General features: G+C 46.1%; 1 pseudogene; it reads right to left on the bottom strand.

Annotated features, from left to right (window-relative positions):
* Positions 1–4750: 4750 nt before the first annotated feature.
* Positions 4751–7251, bottom strand: LOC117978784 (putative gustatory receptor clone PTE01; annotated as a pseudogene).
* Positions 7252–13916: the final 6665 nt, after the last annotated feature.

The following is a 13916-nucleotide window of genomic DNA, read 5'->3' as shown; positions in this document are numbered from 1 at the left end:
ACCCTTTTTGACTTCGTGATCTGGTACAAGCTACATGAAAATCCGTTGCGCCTTTTCTAGTCTGTAAAATCATCATGAAATGCGCGCTAATAATGTGGAGACTATGCAGATGAAATGAAACAAGCTGCATAGAGAACAGAGCTCAGAGCCTGTCCTTTAGGAAGCCCTCAGTAAGGGTTCACGATGCCATGGTGTCTGTCGTCATCCTCTTTATCCTCATCATCACCTTCATAATCTCTTTGTTGTTCTTAGGGAATAGTTTAGAGGGACTGATTCCCTGCTATCATGGGTGAGATGTCTATGAAAAGGACAACCAGTGGGGGAGGAAAGAAAAATTTTGAATAAGATTTCTGAGGCCCCCAGCACAACCAAGAACAGAAACTCCACAGTCTGCTGAGCACAGAGTTTGCATATTGGTCTCCTCACATCTGCCCACCGCGTTCTCCTGTTTGTCCTGAGGATGAGGAAACAAACAAAGCTCCCGACCATCCCTCAGCTCTCACTTGAAGGGGTGGCCTGCCCCTCCACACCTGTGAGTATTTCTAGTCTGATGGGATGAGAGACTGAGAAAAGAAATAAGACACAGAGACAAAGTATGGAGAAACAACAATGGACCCAGGGAACTGGCGCTCAGCATACCAAGGATCTGAATTGGCACAGGACTCTGAGTTCCCTCAGTTTTTATTGATTATTATTTTAGCAAAAAGCAATGTAGTAGGATGGCAGGGTGATAATAAGGAGAAGGTCAGCAACGAACATGTGACAACAATGTAAGTCATAAGGAAGTTCAAGGGAAGGTACTATGACTGGATGTGTATCTAAGCCAGATTTATGTTTCTCTCCACCCAAACATCTCAGTGGAGTAAAGAATAACAAGGCAGCATTGCTGCAAACATGTCTCACCTCCCACCATGGGGTGGTTTTTCTCCCATCTCAGAATTGAACAAATGTACAATGGGGTTTTATACCGAGACATTCAGTTCCCAGGGGCAGGCAGGAGACAGCAGCCTTCCTCTCTCTCAATTGCAAGAGGCTTTCCTCTTTCACTAATCCACCTCAGCACAGACCCTTTACTGGTGTCGGGCTCGGGGACGGTCAGGTCTTTCTCCTCCCACGAGGCCACTTTTCAGACTATCACATGGGGAGAAACCTTGGACAATAGGGCGCTTTCAAGGGCAGAGCTCCGTGAGGCTTTCCACAGTGTATTGTGCCCCTGGTTTATTGAGACTAGAGAATGACGATGACTTTTACCAAGTATACTGCTTGGAAACACCTTGTTAATAAGGCATGTCCTGCACAGCCCTAGATCCCTTAAACCTTGATTTCATACAACACATGCTTTTGTGAGCTTCAGGGTGGGTCAAAGTGGTCTGTTCAAAGTGACTGGGGCAAAGCTACAGATTAACAACATCTCAGCAAAGAAATTGTTGAAAGTACAGACATTTTTCAAAATGGAGTCTCTTATGTCTTTCCTTTCTACATAGACACAGTAAGAGTCTGATAGCTCTTTGTTTTGCCTACACTCACTGAACTGCTCTTCCCCTCTGCTGGGCCATGACCACGGAGAACAGGTCCACTGTCCTCCCTGCATGGAGCACCATGGAGGCTCAGACTCCGTCCTCGAGGCTGGCAAGAAGACAGGGTGAGACATGAGCCTCCTGATACAGGTGATGTCTGTGGAGCCCACAGGACTGCAACCTCACACGGCAGGGCTGGAGGCACAGACTGACTATTTACCATTCTGTGGCCTGGGGGCTCAAGGCACAGAGCTCCTCATTAGCCAAAGTCGCCGAAGTTCCCCAACCACGAAGGATTTCTTCATAATAATGCAAGAAGAAGAGGAAAGTGAGTGTCCATAGAAGCTTTGGGGCTCTTCCTCTAATCAGGAGAAAGCTGGGGTGTATTCTTCACTTCTTTCTTTTCTTTTTAAACATCCAACTGCTTTAATTTTCATCTTTTATTATTGGAAAATATACCACATATAAATATTAAAAATTATAAATATATATTAATTCATATAGAATGGCCAGTATAAACATATACAGTTTCCACGCTTTTTCAGTTTACAGTTTCATGACATTAAGTACGTTCACATTGTTTAGCAACCATCACCGTCATCGTCTCCGGAACAGTTTTATCTTTCAAAATAGAAATTGCACCCATTCACCAAGCTCTCCACTCCTCTCTCTCGCCCACCCCCGGGGGCCACCTTTCTAGTTTGCAACTCTATGAGTTTAACTACTCTAGACACTTGATAGATAAGTGGAATCATACCGTGTTTGATTTTCTTGTTTTCGAGACAGAGTATTTCTCTGTCACCCAGGCTGGAGTGCAGTGGCGTGATCTCGGCTCACTGCAACCTCCACATCGTGGGTTCAAGTGATTCTTGTGTCTCAGTCTCTGGAGTAGCTGGGATTACAGGCGTGCGCAACCACGCACAGCTAATTTTTGTATTTTAAATAGAGACCATATTGGCCAGGCTGGTCTCGAACTCCTGACCTGAAGTGATCCGCCTGACTCAGCCTCCGAAAGTGCTGGGATTACAGGTGCGAGCCACTGAGCCTGGGCGTGTTTATCCTTTTGGGATTCATTTATTTCACTGACGATAATGTTTGCAAGGTTCATCCATGTTGCGGCCTGCGTCAGAAGTGCCTCTCTGTTTTTTTCTTTTCTTTTTTTTTGTTCGTTTGACTTTGTTTTGTTTTGTGTTTCCATGGAGTGTCACTCTGTCGCACAGGCTGGAGTGCAGTGGCACAATCTGGGCTCACTGCAACCTCCGCTTCCCGGGTTCCAGCTATTCTTGTGCCTCAGCCTCCCAAGTAGTTGGGACTATAGGTACACGCCACCACCCTCGTCTCATTTTTTGCATTTTCAGTAGAGACAGGGTTTCACCAAGATGGCCAGGCTGGTCTTGAATTCCTGACCTCAGGTGATCCGCCCACCTCCGTCTTCCAAGACGCTGCGATTACAGGCGTGAGCCACCGCACTGGGCAGAAGTGCCTGCCTTTTGAAGGCTGAATAGTCTTCCATTGTATGAAGGAACTGCAGTGTGCTTTTTCATTCATCTGTCCACGAACCCTTGGATTGCTTCCACATTTTGGCTGTTGTGAATAATGCTGCTATGAATATGGGTGTACACAAATCTGTCTTCCACTCCTGGCTTCTAATTCTTTTTGGTAGGTACCCACAAATGCAACTGCGGGAACATCTGATCATTCTGTTTCTAATTTTTCCAGTAGATGCCATACTATGTTCCCCGTTCCTTCACGGTTTTACATTCCCTCCGATCATAGTCGAGCATTCCTACTTCCCTCTAGTCTCACCAATGCTTGTTTGTTTATCATATCCATCCTAATGTGTGGTATCACATTCTTGGTTTGATTTGTGCTTCCCTATGATGAGTGACTTTGAACATCATTTTAGATGCTTATTGGCCATTGCTATATCTTCTTTAGGAACACGTCTACTCGAGTCTTCTGACCATTGTTGATGGGATGCTTTGGGTTTCTTGGTGTTTAGTTCTAGCTGTTCTTTATATATGATGGATATCAGCCTCTTTTCAGATATATGCTTTGCAAATATTTTTCCTAATCCATGGGTTATCTTTTCACTCAGTTCACAGTGTTTTTTGCTGCACAAAAGTGTCTGTCATTTAGATGTAATCCAAGCAATCTAATTTTCTTTTGTTGCCTATGCTTTTGGTGTCATATCCCAGAGAACATTGCCGAATCTGATGTCATGAAAGTGTGGCCAATGTTTTCTTTTAGGTGTATGATATTTTTAGAGCTTAGGGTGAGGTCTTTGATCCAGTTTGTGTTAATTTTTGCACCTGGTGTGACATAGGGTCCACCTTCATTCTTCTGCATGTGGAAATCAAGTTTCTCCAACACCATTTCTTGAAAAGGATGCTTTTCCACCAACAAGCTTTCTTAGCACTCATGTGAAAAATCATTTGAACATATAAGTGAGAAGTTATCTCTGGGCTCCAAAACAAACAAACAACAACAGACAACAGATAAGGATACGGCATGGGCCGGGCGCGTCACTCACGCCCGTAATCCCAGCACTTTGGGAGGCCGAGGCGTGTGGATCACCTGAGATCAGGAGTTGAAGACCAGCCTGACCGACAGGGAGAAACACCCGTCTCTACTAGAAATACAACATTAGCTGGGCGTACTGGCTCATGCCTGTAATCCCAGCTACTCGGGAGGTGGAGGCAGGAGAATCGCTTGAACCAAGAAGGCAGAGGTTGCGGTGAGCCAAGATTGCACCATGACACTCCAGCCTGGGCAACAAGAGCCAAACTCCATCTCAAAACAAAAAACAGAAAACAAAAAACCAGCATGATTTCAAGAGCAGAAAGAGAAGAGCTTAAAAACCAGCATAATGAAAAAGTTAGGAAGCTTCTTACCAAAGCACCTGGAAATATGCAAGCAATTCTTGTGAACTAAAATTTTCATACTGTACTATCAAACACTAGAACTCACTTATTCCATCTTTCTGTATTTTGGGACCCAATTATCCAATTGTCTTCATTCCCTATCTCACCCCTTTTCTTCCTAGCGTCTGCTAATCACCTTTATACTTTCCACCTTCCTGAGATTCCTTTTGTGTGTAGGCGTGTGATGGAGTCTCTTTCTGTTGCCCAGGTTGGAGTACACAGGCACAATCCGGGCTCACTGCAACCTCTGCCTCCCGAGTTCAAGCGCTTCTTGGGCCTCAGCCCTCTGAGTAGCTGAGACTGCAGGCACGCGTCACCACGCCCGTCTCAATGTTTGTGTTTTCCGTAGAGACGGGGTTTCACCATGTTGGCCAGGCGGGTCTCGAACTCCTGGACTCAAGTGATCCGTGCGACTCTGCCTCCCAGAGTGCTGGGATTACAGGCCTAAGCCACCACACCTGGCCAAGGTGTCCTTTTTTCTTCCTACATAGAAGTGAGGACATGAAATATTTGTGATTCTGTGCCTGGCTTCTTTCATTTAACATACAGCCCTGCAATCTCATCCATTTTGTCTGCAGCGGAGAGGAGTTTCTTCCTTTTTGGCTGAATAATACTTCACTGGGTGTGTATACCACAGTTTCTTCATTGAAACAAATTTCTGAAGAGCAAATGTTTTTAAAGTGTCTCGGAATGTGAAACTTCAGGGATACTGTGTCCATTTTATTCTTTTCTATTTCCCATCTTATGTATATGCAAGTGTATAACAAAGCAGCAATCAATGTGTGTATAAATCTACAACTTCGACAAATGTAAAATGTAAATGCTAATTGGTGGCTGGGCGCGGTCGCTCATGCCTGTAATCCCAGCACTTTGGGAGGCGGAAGCGGGCGGATCACCTGAGGTCGGGAGTTCAAGACCAGCCTGACCAAAATGGAGAAACACTGTCTCTATTAACAATACAAAAAAAAAAAAAAATTAGCCAGGCATGTTAGCGCATGCCTGTAATACCAGCTACCTGGAAGGCTGAGACAGGAGAATTGCTTGAATACGGGAGGCAGAGGTTGCAGTGAGCCGAGACGTACCATTGAACTCCAGCCTGGGCAACAAGAGTGAAACTCTGACTCAAAAAATAAGGAAAAGAAAGAAATAGAAAATGCGAAATGGTAAGAAAAAACAGCATAATAAACATTTGTATGGTGTTGATGGACAATGCATTTGAAGATAATATTTGAAGAAATCATATTACAATTAATTTCTGTTCTTACTCATTGGAGCTTGATGCCTCTAAAAACTTCGTCATTGGAACCAACTCTGGTGATTTAAAAGAAAAAAAAAATCCACATACTCACACAGGTGCAAGGAAATCAGAATCTCAGGTATTGAGACCCAGGCCTCATCATTTGTAAGCTCCCCAGGTGAGTTGACTCAAAGCCAAGATTGAGGAACGGCGACATGGATCTCTACACATAACCTGCCTAAATAGATTCTCTAGAAGCAGTTTATAAAGAAATTCCACATGAACTGTGGAAGAGGATATGAATTTGATGTACAGTATGTCCTCACTTAACATCTTTGAAAGTCTCTTGGAAACTTCACCTTGAAGCAAAATTATGTATAGTGAAACCACTTATTTTTCATCAACAGTATAACTACACAACTTTGAACAACCAATGGTGTTGGAGGACCTCCTGTACATTGTTTCCATAAAGTCAGTTTTCAGGGAATTCCAAAACAAAGTGAGGACTTCGTGTATATAAAAAGATGGTTGTGATTCCACCTGGATGACAGGGTTGTTGCTCAGAAACTAAAAGAGGCCGCCTAGGTATAGAGGATTCTGTCATGAGGTTTCTGCTAAACAAAGGATCCCAGAATCCTCACCCATTCCAGTGAAAGGCATAACGAAGAAAGCAATATTCACAAAGGAAATGCGGAAAGGAATAAAAGCCATCAAGCCACAAAAAGAATGTGACTAAGGGGCAGGATTTGCAGATGTAGAGATTTAATGTGGTTGCCCTTTCTCACCCACCAAGAAAAAGGATGGAACAGATCATGAGATTCGACTGTTCTGCTGCGCAGCCTCCACAGGGCACTTTGTGTGTCCCTGTTTCTCAGGCTGTAGATGAAATGGTTCAGCATGGGGGTGACCACAGCGTACATCACTGACGCCACCACACCATTCCTGGCGGGTGGTGCCACAGCTGAAGTCAGGTACATGCCAATGCCTGTTCCATCAAATCAGCAAACAACTGCTAGGTGAGAGCCACAGGTGGAGAAGGCTTTATACTTCCCATCTGACGATGAAATCCTGAGAATGAAGGGGATGATTTTATAGTAAGACAAAAGGATCCCTGAAATGGGAAGAAAACCAAACATAGTACTATCAAAATATATGAATATGCTATTGATGACGCTGTCAGAACAGGCAAGTTTGAGAAGTTGAGAGGGGTCACAGACAAAATTAGAGATTTCCACATTCTTGATGATGGTGAATTGTAACACAATCCAACTGTGCAGCTGGGATTCCAACAGGCTAAGGAAAAAGGACACCAAAACGAAGAAGACACAGAGGTGAGGATTCATGATGACTGGGTAGTGCAGAGGGCGACAGATGGCTACAAAGCAGTCATGGGCCATCACAGTCAGGAGCATGCCTTCTATACATGCAAAAAGACCAGGAAAGAGATCTGCGTCAGACAGGCCGCATGAGAGATGACTCTGCTACGCGAATGCATGTCCACAATCATCTTGGGAACCGTGGCCGAGGTGAAACCGATATCAGCCCAGCACAGGTTGGAGAGGAAGAAGTACATGGGGGGTGTGGAGGGGAGAGACAGAGCTGACAGCCAGGATGCTGAGTACGTTCCTCATAACCGTGACCAGATACATGGACAGGGACACGGACAGCAAGTGAGGACCGGCTGCAGTTCTGGATCCTCTGAGAGTCCCAGGGGGAGGAATTCTCAGACACCTGTGAGATTCCGTGGCCCTGTGTGTCTTGGACACCTTGAGAAGGAAAGAAGATTGGAAAAATAAAAGATAAAAACCAGCCCTTAATGCTGGATGCAAGCAGTTCACAAGGAACATTTTCACACTTGCAGACCATAGACCGCCAGCAATGTTTCTCAGTTGTGACAATTCCGAAAAATCTCAGAATTATTACGTAATTTACTTTTTTGTTATACAAGGCTTTCTGTACATACTACTTTAGAGAAAATCCACTGAAGAATATTAGAAGACCAAAACGTCATATATAACAAATCCATGATCTCAGTAAAATACGGCCTACCCTTTTCAGAAAAAATACAACGTAATGACAATGTCCTTCTCTCTCTAAGAAAAAGATCTCAGTCTAACTGAAAGAAATTAAGAAGCCGTGAAATACACTCTACTTTATTCTGACACCGTGCTACAACTTCCACTGATGTAGAATATGTAAAAGGATGACACAAGAGCTAGGACCCCAGTATCTGAAAATGAAATCAAACCTTATAGTTCTCAATCGGAAGACCTTTTCACATGCCTGTTATTTTTCGTATTTATTATCATCCTTAGGTTTTCTGACATCATTTCTTCATAAAAGTACATGCACACTCAAAGACGGGAGCTGTGTTTCCAAATGAATTGAATCTATAACTCTTGGCCCAGCACCATGGCTCACACCTGTAATCCCAGCACTTTGGGCGGCCGAGGCTGATGGATCACCTGAGGTCAGGAGTTCCAGACCAGCCTGGTCAACGTGGTGAAACCCCGTCTCCAGTGAAAATAAAAAACACATTAGCCGGGCGTGGTGGTGGGTAACCCTAGCTACTCGGGAGGCTGAAGCAGGGGAATCCCTTAGAACCTGGAAGGCAGAGATTGGACACCCTGTGATAGGATTTTTGATATCCCTGGGAGATATTGCTCCCGTCAGCAGAGTGGGCGTACACCCTGTGATATTATTTGTAATATCCTAGAAAGATATTGCTCCTAATATCACGGTCACTCTACACCCTGTAATCTTAATTGTAATATCCTACAGAGATATTACTCCTAATAATACAATGGGTGTACACCCTGTGATATTATTCATAATATATTACAGAGATATGACTCCTGATATCACAGTGAGTGTACACCATGTTTGTACACCCTGTGATCTTATTTGTAACAACTTAGAAAAATATTACAGCTGATATCAAAGTGGGTGTACCCCATGCGATGTTATTTGTTATCTACTAGGTAGATATTACTCCTAATATCACAGTGAGTGTACACCATGTGTGTACAGACTGTGAAATTATTCGTAATACCCTAGGAAGATATTACTCCTCATATCACAGTGGGTGTACACCGTGAGTGATATTTTTTTCTAATATCCAGCGGGGGAGAGGATGATATTGCTTCCAAAATCACGAAAGGTGTACACCCCCTTGTGATATTGTTCCTAATATCCAGGGAAGGAGAGGATGACATTATTCGCAATATCACTGGGGGTGTACCACCTCCCGCCGGGATATTGTCCTTAATGTCAGTAGGTGGAGAGAATGATGTTACTCCCAATATCCCAGGGGGTGCACACCACCCCTGTTTGTAAACACCCCCTGTGATATTGTTCCAAATGGCCTGTGAAAGAGTCAATATTACTCCCATTATCGCAGGAGGTGTTCAGCCCTGATGTTATTGTTTTCTAACATCCAGGGAAGGAGAGTATGCTATTACTCCCAATATCGCAGGGCTTGTACACCTTTTTGTGTTATTGGGCCCAATATCCTGGAAAATAGAGGATGATAGTACTCCCAATACCGAAATAATTGTACAGCACCCCTGTGATATTCTTCCTAATATCCAGAAAGGAAAAGAATGATATTACTCCCAACAGCGTAGGAAACGTATGCCCGCTCTGTGATATCTTTCCCCATATCCAGGTGGGGAGAGGATCATATTACTTCCAATATCGCAGGGTGTGTTCACCCCCTCTGTGATCTCCTTGCTAACATCCAGGTTTGGGGAGGATGACATGACTCCCAATATCGCAGGGAGAGTTCACCCCCCCGTGACATTGTTAGTCATTTCCTGGGTGGAGAGGATGATATTACTCCCAATATCGCAGGGGGTGTACACACCCCTGTGAAAATCTCCTCATATCCAGAGGGAGAGAGGATGATATTACTCCCAGTACCGCAGGGGGTTTACACAACCCTGTGATACTCTTCCTAATATCCACAGGGAGAGAGGATGATATGACTCCCAATATCGCAGGGGGGGTACACAACTCTGTGATATTGTTCCTAATATCCAGAGCGAAAGAGGATGATATGACTCTCAATTTCACAAGGGGTGTACACCCCTCCTGTCCTATTGTTCTGAATACCCTGGGAGGGAGAGGATAAGGTGACACCGAATATCGCAGGGAATGTACACCATCCCCCTCTGATACCCTTCCTAGTATCCAGGGGAAGAGAGGATAATTGTACTCCCAATATCGCAGAGGCAGTACACCCCACCTGTGATATTGTTGCCAATATGCAAGGGGGGAGAGGATGATACTACTCCCAATATCGCAGTGGTGTTCACATCCCCAGTGACATTTTTCCTAATATCTAGGGGAGAGACAATTACATGACAGCAAATGTCACAGGATCTGTACATCCCTTCCTGATATCGTTCCTAATATCCAGGGGGGAAGAGGATGATATCAAATATGAAAGGGGGTGTAAAACCCCACCCCTAAGATATTGTTCTTAATATTCTTGAGGGGAGACGATGATATTACTCCAAATATCGCAAGGGTTTTTCACACCCCCCTGTGATATCCTTTCTAATATCCAGGGGGGGAGAAAATAACATGACTTCCAATATTGCTGGTGGTGGATACCCTACCTGAAATATTGCACCGAATATCCAAAGAGGGAGAGGATGGTATTCATCCCAATATCGAAGTGTGTGTACACTACCCTTGTGATATGGTTTTTAATATCCAGGGGGTGGGAGGATGATATTAGTCCCAAAGTCCCAGAAGGTGTACACTACCCCTGTGATATTGTCCCTAACTTCCAGAGGGGAGAGGATGAGATCACTCCCAATATCTCAGAAGTTGTACATCCCCCGTGATACTGTTCGTCATATCCAGGGAGGCAAAGGATGATATTCCATTGAATTTCGTGACAGGCGTACACGCACAGTGTGATATTGTTCCTAATATCCAAGAAGGCAGAGGATGGCATTACTCCCAATAAAGCAGTGGGTGTACATTACCCCTGTGTTATTTCCACTAATATCCGGGGCCAGGGGAGGAGGGGAGAGGATAACATTCCCTCAAATGTAGCAGGTGGTTTGACGACCCTCGTGGTGTTGTTTTACATATCCAGCGGGGAAGACAATAATACTATTTTGATAGTCCGATTCATCCCCTCCACCTTTCCGGAACTCTGAGGCCGGGAGGTGGCATGCAGTTTCCGTGTGATCCCCAATACCTTTGCCGTCTTCTGTAGCAAGTCACCCACAAACGCAGGCCCATTATCTGAGCTGATCCGGAAGGGCAGTCCCAGTCTACAAATCAGATCTCGAAGAAGCACACGGGTTACTTCACGAGCTTTCTCAGTTGTGTTGGATAAGCCTCCACCCACCCAGAGTAGGTACAGCCAAGAACTAGTAAATACTTGCTACCTCCACACTTTGGCATCTCTGTGAAGTCCACCTGGAGATCTTCAAAGGGGGCTGCTCCATAAGCTTGTATGCCGGGTGGAATGGCTGGACCTTGCCTCGCATCATGCTGTCAACAGCTGACACATCGCTGCCTCACCGTTTTGGCATGGGCCGAGAAACGCGAGATGTAGAAATACCGGCCTAACAATTTTTGCAGTGACTCCTGACCTCGATGGGTGGTTTCTTGCACAGCCAGTATAACTGCAGCTCCTAGCAGCTGTGGCACAGCTACTCTCCCATCTGGTACCCGAATCCATCCTTCCTCCATCACTTGTCCTTCCCTCTACCTGGAGAAAGTCCTTTTCTTCTTTAGAATAAGCAGGTCCAAGATCAGGTGCTTCAGGGAGCAGAGGAGCTGTGACTGATGCCTGGAAAGGGGCAGATGCTGCTTTTCCAGCCTCTGAGTCAGCGCGGGAATTACCCAAGCCCAGCAAGGTGGGAGCTCGCTGGTGTCCTCCGCAATGCATAACTGCCACCTTGTGGGGTCTCCATACTGCTTCTAATCATTGCAAGATTTCTTGTGGGTATTTTCTGTCTTTCCCCCCAGAGTTCAATAGGCCCTTTTCTTTCTATCACGCTCCATGCACTCGAAGGGTTCAAAAGACATACGGAGAATCAGTGTAAATGTTGACAGTCTCACCCTCACTGAGTTCTAAGGCCCGAATGAAAGCAATGAGTTCAGCTTTCTGGGCTGAAGTGCCCTGGGGCAATGATCTGGCTTCAACAACAGTGTCCAGGTTTATCACTGCATACCCTGCACCTCTCTCTCCTTTGGGGTTGAAGAAGCTGGTCCCATCCACGTATAGTTCCCAGTCTACTGATGCCCAAGGCTGGTTCCGGAGGTCAGGTCTGCTAGAGTGAATTGAGTCCAACACTTCTACACAATCAGGCTCCACGGGGCTCTCTGATACCGGGAGCAAGGTGGCAGGGTGTAGGCTGTTACAAACTTCAATGGTTATACGGGGTTTTCGCAGAGCCAAGTCTGGTACTTGGTGAGTCTGGCATTCGTTAGCCAATGACGTCCTTTAGTATTCATTAAAGTCACCACAGCACGGGAGGCCTTTCGGTTCAGGTTCTGCCCAAGAGTCAGCTTCTTTGCTTCTTGTACTAGCAGGGCAGTTGCTGCCAAGGCCCTCAAACACAGGGGCCATCCTTTAGAGACCCCGTCTATTTGTTTAGAGAGGTAGGCCACCAGCCTCGACCAGGGCCCCACAGTTTGGGTTCAAAGTCCAGCTGCCATCTTTTCTCTCTCTCTGACACATAGGATGTAAAAGGCTTAGTCAGATCGGGTAGCCCCAGGGCTGGGGCTGACATAAGTTTCTCCTTTAACTCACGAAAGGCTTGCTGTTGTTGGGATCCCCATTCAAAAAGTTCCCGGTCCCCGCCCCCTTTGTGACCTTATACAAAGGCTTGGCTAATACTGCAAAGTTTGGGATCCGCAGTCTACAAAACCCCACAGCTCCTAAGAATTCTCTCACCTGCCTTCTGCTCTTAGGCTCTGCTAGATTGCAAATGACCTGCTTTCTTTCTGATCCCGGGCTGCATTCCCCCTGTCGAATAGTAAATCCCAAGTAATGTACCTGCTGTCAGCAGATCTGAGCTTTTTTCTTGGACACCTTACACCCACAGTCCTCCAGGTGTCGGCGTAGGACAATCCATTCCCTTGGCGCACTCGACTGCCGTGGCGTGTCCCAGCAAAAGCTCATCAACCTACTGGAGCAACGCGCAGCCTAGGTCTCTGCTGGGAAACTTCTGTAGGTCTCGAGCCAACGTCTCCCCGAAGATGGTGGGGCAGTTCTTGAACCCTTGGGGAAGCCCGGTCCAAGTGTACTGAGTAGTGACACCTGACTCCGGATCTTCCCACTGAAAGGCAAATAGCTTCTGCCTCTCAGGGGCTAATCTGATAGAAAAGAAAGCGTCTCTCAGGTCGAAGCAGGTGAACCAGCTGTCCTCAGCTGGCAGCAACCCCAACAACGTGGACGGGCTAGGTACTGTTGGATGGAAAGTCAGGGTAGCTTGACTAAGCAAGCACAAATGCTGTCCCGGCCTGTAGTCCTTGGTCCATGGCTTGGGAACAGGCAGGAGGGTTATGTGGAGACTGACAAGGAACTATCATTCCAAAAGTTCTTAGGTGCTTAAGATGGACCTGGATACCTTGAAGGGCTTCTGTGGGGACCGGGTCCTGTTTTTGCCTCACCGGCTGGGCCCCAGTCTTAACTGGCCAACCCTGGATGGTTGTCTTCTGCCCGTACTCTTGGCCACCGCTTAGCCAGAGCTGGTCTTCTCTCTTGGCCCGGCTGAGTTCACAAAAGTCTCCATTCCTCCTCTCGGGGGACTGTAAGGGTCGTAATGACTCCCGTTCTGGGTAACTTTAGCAGCAAAGAGCTATGTTCTGTCAAAGAGAGAGCAGCTCTCAGCTTGCTAAGCAAGTCCCTTCACAACAAGGGCAAGGGACATTCAGGCATGTACAAAAACTGATGAATCACTTGATGTCCTCCTACAGTGCAAGTCCCAGGCAAGAAGAAAGCTTGCTTTGCTGAAACCCCCGTGGCTCCGGTGATGTCAAGAGTCTTTTTGGATAAGGGGGCGACAGGGGCGGTTATTAGCGAATGTTCAGCACCGCTATCTACAAGAAAGTCAATGTCTCCACCCCCGACTGTCATTCTGACCAGAGGCTCTTTGGGGACACTTGAGCCCGGTCTCCCTCAGTCCAATAACCCTTCTGCCAGGTTGAGCAGGGCCCCTTCCTCCTTGTCCGGGGCCTCGTGCTCTGAGTCACCTTGTTTTCTTT

The sequence above is a fragment of the Pan paniscus genome, chromosome 3 (genome assembly GCF_029289425.2).
Source record: "Pan paniscus chromosome 3, NHGRI_mPanPan1-v2.0_pri, whole genome shotgun sequence".
Classification (NCBI taxonomy): domain Eukaryota; kingdom Metazoa; phylum Chordata; class Mammalia; order Primates; family Hominidae; genus Pan; species Pan paniscus.
Note: the sequence above shows the minus strand (reverse complement) of the source record. Positions and strands in the feature narration are given on the sequence as shown.